Genomic DNA, 8,129 nt, shown 5'->3' with positions numbered 1-8,129 from the left:
GGGTTTCAAACTGGGAACCTCAGAGTTTCAGGTCTTTGATCTATCCACTGGGCCACCGCAGGCCAGCAAGCAGGGCACAGTCTTTCAAAGGCAGTATTGCTATGTTGTGGCCTGCTTGTTGCTACGTTTGGACGTTCCTGCCTTTGCCGGTGTACTCTGGCATCCACGCCTTTATCTCAGTTCATCTCAGCCCAACCTCTGTGTGCTGTCCGTGGGGAAAGCCCTTTTATACCACCATGTGTGTTAGTTGGCAGAGCCCTTTCATACCTATGGGCAAATCTACCTCTCCCCACACTGCCAGGTGGGAGGACAGGTGTTCCTATCCCTGGAAAGCAGCTGAGCCTAACAGGGACTTGGAGCCTGGAGTCAGATAAGTCCAGGTTACAAACCAGCATCTCTGCTTACTGGCTGTGTGACCTCTGGCAAGCGGCCGAATCGCTGGGAGCCTGAGTTTCCTTATCTACTAAATGGGGATTAAACTAGTTATTAGTATACCCATTGGGTATGAGAATTTGTTAAATGAGATGATGCTAACGTAAATCATTCAACACAGTGCCTGGCACATTATGAATGCTTAACAATGGTAAAGGGAAAAAGCATTTTTTTAAAATCCCTAGTTTCTAGGTGAGGGAAATGAGGTCCTGGAAAGTGAGAGGTTGGGTGGGATCATAGGAACAGAGAGGGTGCTGAAGTGAGGTCCCCAGACTCTCAGTCCAGTGCTCTCTCCACCGCCACGTCCAACAGGCGCCTTCCTGCCCTGCCTCAGCTGGTTCTTTCTCACCCTCCGGCCCCCACCCTCCGGCCCCCCACCCTTGGCCCCCAGCACTGAGCTGGGGCGCCCCTCTCCAGCCGCTGAGCTCCCTTTGCCTGGGAAAGGCAGGTTCTCTCTTCCCATCAGGGCCGAGTGGAAATGTCTGTAATAATGGGAGCAGCAATCAGAATTCAAGGTCCATAACTCACCAGTGATCAGATGCAGGGGAGGTGCCAGCCCAGTTATATTAATAACCGCACCATTAAAAACTAGCAAGCAAGGCTCTCGTAAAGCATGGTTGGTCGGGGTGGTTGGGTTTGTTTATTTATTTATTTTTTTTCCTGCAGGAGCAAACAGGGCCACAGAGGGAGAACATTAAATTATCTCGTGAAATGATTCTGGTAATAAGTTGGGCAGGTTAGGAGAACTGTTGGCAGCTCCCGCCAGACCTCCTTTGACCTTTCTGAACCCCTATCTTTCACTTGGCCTTGTTTTCTAAGGGGCCAATTACTCCCTGCTGGGTTAGCCGTGCCCCTTGTTCAGAGCTGCTGCCCTCATGGGCAAAATGTGTGCTCTCTCATCAGCCAAGCAAGCGAGAGTGATCAGGTAGTATTCTTTGCCAGAAATCAGAACATGCGGTGTCAAGTGGAGAAGAGGGAACTTGCAGGGAGGGACAAAGGCTTTGAATATATTGAAATACGCACTGTCCTGGAAAATCAGGTCCACAGAGACCCAATGATAATAACATCAGTAATAGTCGTAACTAACATGTCTACAGCGTGGATGAAGTGCCAGCTTCCCCCCTGAGCGCTTTTGTGTGTTAGCATATTTGATCTCATAATAACCCTGGGCAGCAAACACTGTTATTATTCCCATTCTCTGCATGCGGAAAGCGAGGTCTCTCAGCTGGTAGGTCGCGGGTCCGGATCGATTCCCAGCGGGTCTGTGGTCCTGGTTGTGTTCCCACCAGCTACACTGCCTCAGACATTCTTCACTGGGGATGTCCTTGATCTTTAACAGTCTGAGCTGGCTATGCCCTGGCCTGAGTTAACTAGATCATTCCTGAAGCCTGAGGATTCCTGCCTTGCATAGTCACAGCCATCGTACCTTCCTTCCGAGAGCCAGGCGCTATGCGCATGCTCTGTGCAGCATCTCACTTGTACCATTGCCTGTGAGGTTGGTACATTGTCATTCCCACTCTGCGGATCAGCATATCAAGGCTCAGAAAGGCAGGCTGTAGTAAGCAAGTACCAAAGTTCAACCCAGGACTGACTGCATGCCTGGCTGCCCTGTAAGAGTTCCTCCCGCTTCCCATGCCAGGATTTTTATGATTCTAGTGCTCTAGGGTCAGGTTTGACCAAGCCCCGTTGCTAGGAGTTTAACGCTTTCTAAGATGCCCAGATTCCCCAGGGTGGAGTCCTAGGCCGGCCGACTCAGCCAGAAGCAGGCAAAGATAGGAAGGCACAGGGAGTCTTTTAATTTTACATTAAAAGAGAGCGTCCCCTCCCCCATGCCCCTTCCCCCTCCCCTGCCTCAGCTCCCTTCCAATCACATCAGAGACCCCGAGGAGGCTTGACCTCTGTCCTCGGGGGAGGTCAGCCGGGGTGACCCCGCCTGTGTGCAGGATCCCAACGAGAGAGGCCCAGCTGCAGGCCCCGGAGGGCTGGAAGCGCACCCGGAAACGGGCTCGGGGTCACCGAGGGCGGCCCAGCTGAGGGAGGGGCTTCCCGGGCCCTTTGTGAGCGATGGGCAGGGGGAGATTAGTTCCACAGGCAGCCCCTGTGTCTCCAGAGAAAGGGGCTATTATGGAGCGACTGAAAATACAGGGCACAGCCCACCCCACCTCCCCTTTTATCGCCATGGAGATGAGGGAGGAGGGGAGGGGATGATGAAGAGACCAAAAAAGGGAGGGAGAGCGCAAGGCAGGTGAAAGCAGGGGAGGAGGTGGCAGAAAGGGTGGCAGTGGAAGCTGCCAGAGGAAGAGGGGAGAGGGTAAGAGGGGAGAGAGCCTTGTCTTTCTCAACCCGAGGCGGGTGGGCTCCCAGCTCGATTTCCCTCTCACCACTGCCTCATCACAGACACTCCCTGGGGGCTACGAGGGCCGAGGGGGGTTGCCCACTACCCTGCAGCTGGCCCTCTGACCTTTGAGGGTGAGGGGTCTGACCATCTGGGATTAAATTGCAGGATGGCCACATGGAAGGCAGCTGGAGAGCAGCTGCTGGGCCTTGTCCAGCTTCTGGGCACACAAGTGCTCTCAGCGTCATCCAGCCCAAACTCCCTTTCTCTGCAGGGTCCCCACCAGACATGGATCCAGTGTCAGCCTAAGGTCCTCCGTGATGGTGACTTTCTCACCTGGGCCCTGGGGAGCGCCTCCGGTTGTCAGAAAGGGCTTCCTTATATTAAGTAGAAACCTGTCTGCCTCTCCTACACAGGCCTAATTCTTCCCTCTAGGACTGCACAATGGAATAAGGTAGGCGTTTAATAAATATTATAGAAGAGAGAACAAAAGTCTGACACTTCTTGACATGAAATATTTGGAAAAAGTTGCAGAGGGGGTAGTTGTGTTGGAAAAAACAACAACAGTGCTAGCCACAGGAATCACATTGGGTGGGCAGAGGAGAAGATGGATTGAGATGTCAGGATCCTGGGTGTCGTTCTGCTGTCCACACGGAAAGTCATAGGGCAGGGCTTTCTGTATAGCTCAGCAAAGTAGGCATTTGATGAATAAGCAGCCCAATGAACAGAGAGGGGACCCATAGTCAGAATTTGCCGGGTTATTGTGGCTGGTCTTTGGCTCTATGCCTCAGTGTCCCTGCTACAAGCTGGAGAAGTGACCTCCATCCCAAACAGGATGCTCTTGAAAAGAGGGACCAGCTCCTAGTGAGCAGCCAGAGGACCTGTGTTCTCATCAGAGATGTAGAAAGGAAAAGACCTCCTTCTTTGGGAGCTAGAGCTTCCCAAGTGGAAAAATTTGTGATTTCATAATTTGGCGAGATTTAAGGATTCAGGGCTGAGGGAGGGTCCTTTAACTAGCAAGATTACAAGTTCCAGCCTGCATTCTGGGGCCCCCACCTGGCCCCCTACAAGACTCTTCTTACCAGGATTGGTCAGTCATGAGGCTGCGTAGGGCAGGGAGGATGGAAGAGAGACAGGAGGCAAACTCATTGTGTAGGAAGAAGTTAAGGCTCTCTGCCTCCCCCTACTACGCCGCCGGGGAGCCCTCGGAAGCAGGCTGCATAGGCAGACAATCAGAGTTGGTGCAGTTTAGCTGCACCAGGCACCAGAGATAAGCTGAGGCTTGAAGGCATGCTGACAAAGGCCACATCTTATGCTGAAGAACAGTTGTTTCAAAATGCCAGGCCTCAGCAGATGTTGGAGACGACCCTGATCCATGCATTAGAGAGAAAAAGGAGATTAGTCCACAGCCCCCTGTTTGAATGGTGCCAAAGCGTTGGCTGTCAAGAAAGGCAGGCGTACCTGCTGTTGTCTCTTCCCATTCAGCACCGGGGCTTCTGCCCAAATGCTCATGTCCAGATTGTATTTATGACTGTTTTAAGAAGGAGTGACAGAGCCTTTTAATATCCCTGACAGCCTGGGATGTTTTAATAGATGGTGGAGCTGGGCTGCGGGAGTTAAGAAAAGAGAGCTGGGTCGCTGAGCGAGCTGTCAGGCCTGGTTTCTATGACAGACCTACTGATCGACTCGACGACAAAATAAAATACGGGGCTGTGTCTCTCCTCGGCTCCGTCAGGTTGACAGACAGCCTGTCACCATTGTATGTCATCTTTTACCTCCTAATCACACCGGCTTAGGGGACTTGCGTTTAACGGGGAGTTCTACAGGATTTCCACCCAACTTGCCTCCCGAGCCTCAGGTCTCCTTTCCAGGAGCTCCAGCTGGGCTTCTCCAATTTTCCAGATCCAATAGAACTCTTCTGCCCACAGAACTCTGCCTCACTTGTTGCTGTTTGTTAAAGGTGATCATAGGTCTTACAGGGCGGCTGGATCACCTGCTAAAACTGATGGAAAGGGTGGTGGGGATGGTAGTATTGATACAACGTTGTGAACGTACTTAGTACCACTGACCTGTACACTCAAAAGGGTTAAAGTGGTCAATTTTATGTGATGAGCTGGGTCAGATATCTTCACACACACACACGCACACACGCACACATACACATGCACACAGATGGAGTAAGAAACAAAGAGAGATACTTTGGATCTCTAACGTGGGTGTTCTACAGCCTATGCCTATAACCTGTAGCAAGACTATTCCCAGGGTCTTTCCTCCCATGGAAACACTCCACCCTCACCTCCTGCTTCTGTGACTTTGCCTCCACCCTGGGCTCAAGGTTGGTTTTGGTTTTTGAGTTGAACATCTGGAAGTTCCTTTGACACACTTTTCCAGCCCCAGGCTTGGGGCTGGTCTGACCATGAACTTAGTACATGTATGTGGTTAAAGCCACTTTGGTCACATCCTCTGCATATCCTAGTAGGTGAGGTCCGTCGGGTTCTCTTACTTTTTTTGGGGGGGGGGCAGTAAAAGCAAAAAGCTGCAAATGTAGGAGCCACTGATCTTGTTTTTCTTGAGTGGCTGAAAGAAACCAGGAAGGGAGCACGAAGGCCTCCCTTCCTCACGTGTTAAGGTGAGTGGGGCTGGATCGGCCCCCCCATCCAGAGCTCCCCTCCCCCCTACACCTCTGACAAGGGGCAGCACTCAACCTTCCTGGCCCCAGTTCCTGGAGCAGCAGACAGCTATAGACAAGAGCTCCTCCTACCCTCACCAGCCCAGGGCTCTGCGTTCGAGTCCTCTGCCAGGAGAGAGTTAAGGGCTTGGGCTTAATTTGCCCGTTAATCACAGTTAAAAGAAGTAATGAGTGTCTCCCTAAAGCCTGGGTGTTTCTCTGCAGATTAAGCAGCAATTTGCATAGCCCCTTTATTCATTCCCACCTTCCCCTGTGGGGCGGCTTGTCCTTTCAGACACAGCCAAGCGCAGCCTGCGGAGGGAGCTTTGACAAATGGCTTTGCTGCGCGTGGTTTGGGGGAGAAGGAGGGAGGGGAAGGCTGGGAAGGAGAGGGCAGCTCCCGACAGTAATGGATAGCTGGGGCGTTAAATAGTGCAGAACTTTTTATTAGACACACAGGAGAAGTTTAAATATTCCAACTGGTTTTCTTTGAAGCCTGGGGAATGAGAGGAGGGTGGCAGACAGGATAAGGAAGAGTTTAGGCAGGGCCAATTTGCTGAGAGGCCCTGCCCATCACCTGAGAGGAAAGGCATTTGGAGGACAAGGCAGATCTGTGGTCAGCTGGCACCCCTGCTCCACAGCCCTGAAGTAGGCTTGACACCCTCCTGCTGGGCCCTGGGGTCTGCCAGGCAGGGTGCCTGGAAACAGCTCCTGGGCCTGACTACTCAGGGTGCAGAACAGCTCCGTCAGAGCCCAGCGTATGGGCTACGTTCAGTAAGTGGGGGCTGACTCCAGCTTCAGATAGTAAACCTGGTCCATAAAGCAACAGTATCTCCAAGAGGATGGGATGACAGCCCTCTCCTCTCTTTCCCTCCCCTCCCCTCTCCTCTAATTCTCAAAAAACAGGGAAAGAGGAGAAATGAGGCCCACAAGATACTCGGGGCAGCATTCTCACTGGACAGCTGGGGGACAGGACTTCAATCTGACCATCGATCCATTTGAAAAGCCTACATAAACCCAGTTCCTACCAAACATCTTATGTTTTGTGGGTCTGTTCCTTTTTATAATTTGTGAGCCATATGATGATATTTTAGAGGTCACTTTAGAAATCAGTAAGACAATTGAAGTTCAGAGAAGTTTGAGATTCCAAAAGGGACCCGAAAATGAGCAAGACTCAGCTCTGGCCGGGTGGCACAGTCATCCTGATACACCAAGGTTGTGGGTTCAATCCCCGGTCAGGCACATGGAAGAATCAATCAATGAATGCATAAATAAGTAGAACAACAAATCGATCGATCTCTCTTAAATCAATCAATAAAAAAATTAAAAATAAATAAAAGAAACATTTAAAAAGAAAGAAAAGGCGCAAGACCCAGCCCCTGCCTTTAAGCAGCTCAGTTTGGGGACAGTCGCTGGGATGGCATTAAGGTGCAGTTGTTGGCATCTCCACATGGCTTCTTCAGGGATATTGCTGAGGAGGGAGGGACTAATTCTGCAGGAGGACTGGAAGTGTCCACAGACATGTTTGGATCTCTGGATCAGGAAGATTAGGAGGGGCCACAAAGAGGGCGGGGGCTCGGGGGACCATGAGGATTAGGTCTTAGATGGATATACTCAGGCTGGAAAGGCAGGTGAAGGCCCGAATATCAAGAGCCGGCATGCTACACTGGGAATCTGGGGAGCTAAGGGGTCCTCAGAGTTCCTAAGCAGAGGAGTGATGGATGATAAAGCCCATAGCACACGGAAAGTGTGAATTAGCAGGGAGCCATGGAGACTGGGAGCCTGTTGATGGCAGAGAGGGATGTAGCGTGGGATGGGGACGATACTGCATTTGGTCTGGGACGTGTTGGAAAATCTGGGACATATGGAGCCAGGACCCAAACACAAGTTTCTACCCCGGTCCAGGATATTTCCAGTCCACTAGCCTCTCGCAACAGCTGACATGTGAGTCTTACTGCGCCATGCACTGTCTAGGTGAGTCTATACCCACGACCACAGCTACCTACCCTGGGGTAGGTAGTATCTTTGTCTTCATTTTACAGGTGAGAGAAATGAGGCACAGAAAGGGCCAGGGTCTTTCCAAAGGTCACACAGAGGGCAAGAACAGAGCCAGGATTTGACCCACTTCTCAGATCTGGAGGATATGCTAACCATTACCACTTTGTCTTGCCTGTCATCTTCTCAAACGTTGCTGTTATTGGATTTTTATATGTGTACGTACAGGCGTGGGAAGGAGAGGAGGAGAATAAACACATGACAATTAAAAGATGAAATAAAAATTAGTAACAGGAGGCCCTGGCCGGTTGGCTCAGCGGTAGAGCGTCGGCCTGGCGTGCAGAAGTCCCAGGTTCGATTCCCGGCCAGGGCACACAGGAGAAGCGCCCATCTGCTTCTCCACCCCTCCCCCTCTCCTTCCTCTCTGTCTCTCTCTTCCCCTCCCGCAGCCGAGGCTCCATTGGAGCAAAGATGGCCCGGGCGCTGGGGATGGCTCCTTGGCCTCTGCCCCAGGCGCTAGAGTGGCTCTGGTCGCAACAGAGCGACCCCCCGGAGGGGCAGAGCTTCACCCCTGGTGGGCAGAGCTTCGCCCCTGGTGGGCTTGCCGGGTGGATCCCGGTCGGGCGCATGCGGGAGTCTGACTGTCTCTCCCCGTTTCCAGCTTCAGAAAAATACACACACACACAAAAAATTAGTAAC

Source organism: Saccopteryx leptura, chromosome 2 (genome assembly GCF_036850995.1).
Source record: "Saccopteryx leptura isolate mSacLep1 chromosome 2, mSacLep1_pri_phased_curated, whole genome shotgun sequence".
NCBI classification, from domain to species: Eukaryota; Metazoa; Chordata; class Mammalia; order Chiroptera; family Emballonuridae; genus Saccopteryx; species Saccopteryx leptura.
This window is presented reverse-complemented; position numbering follows the sequence as displayed.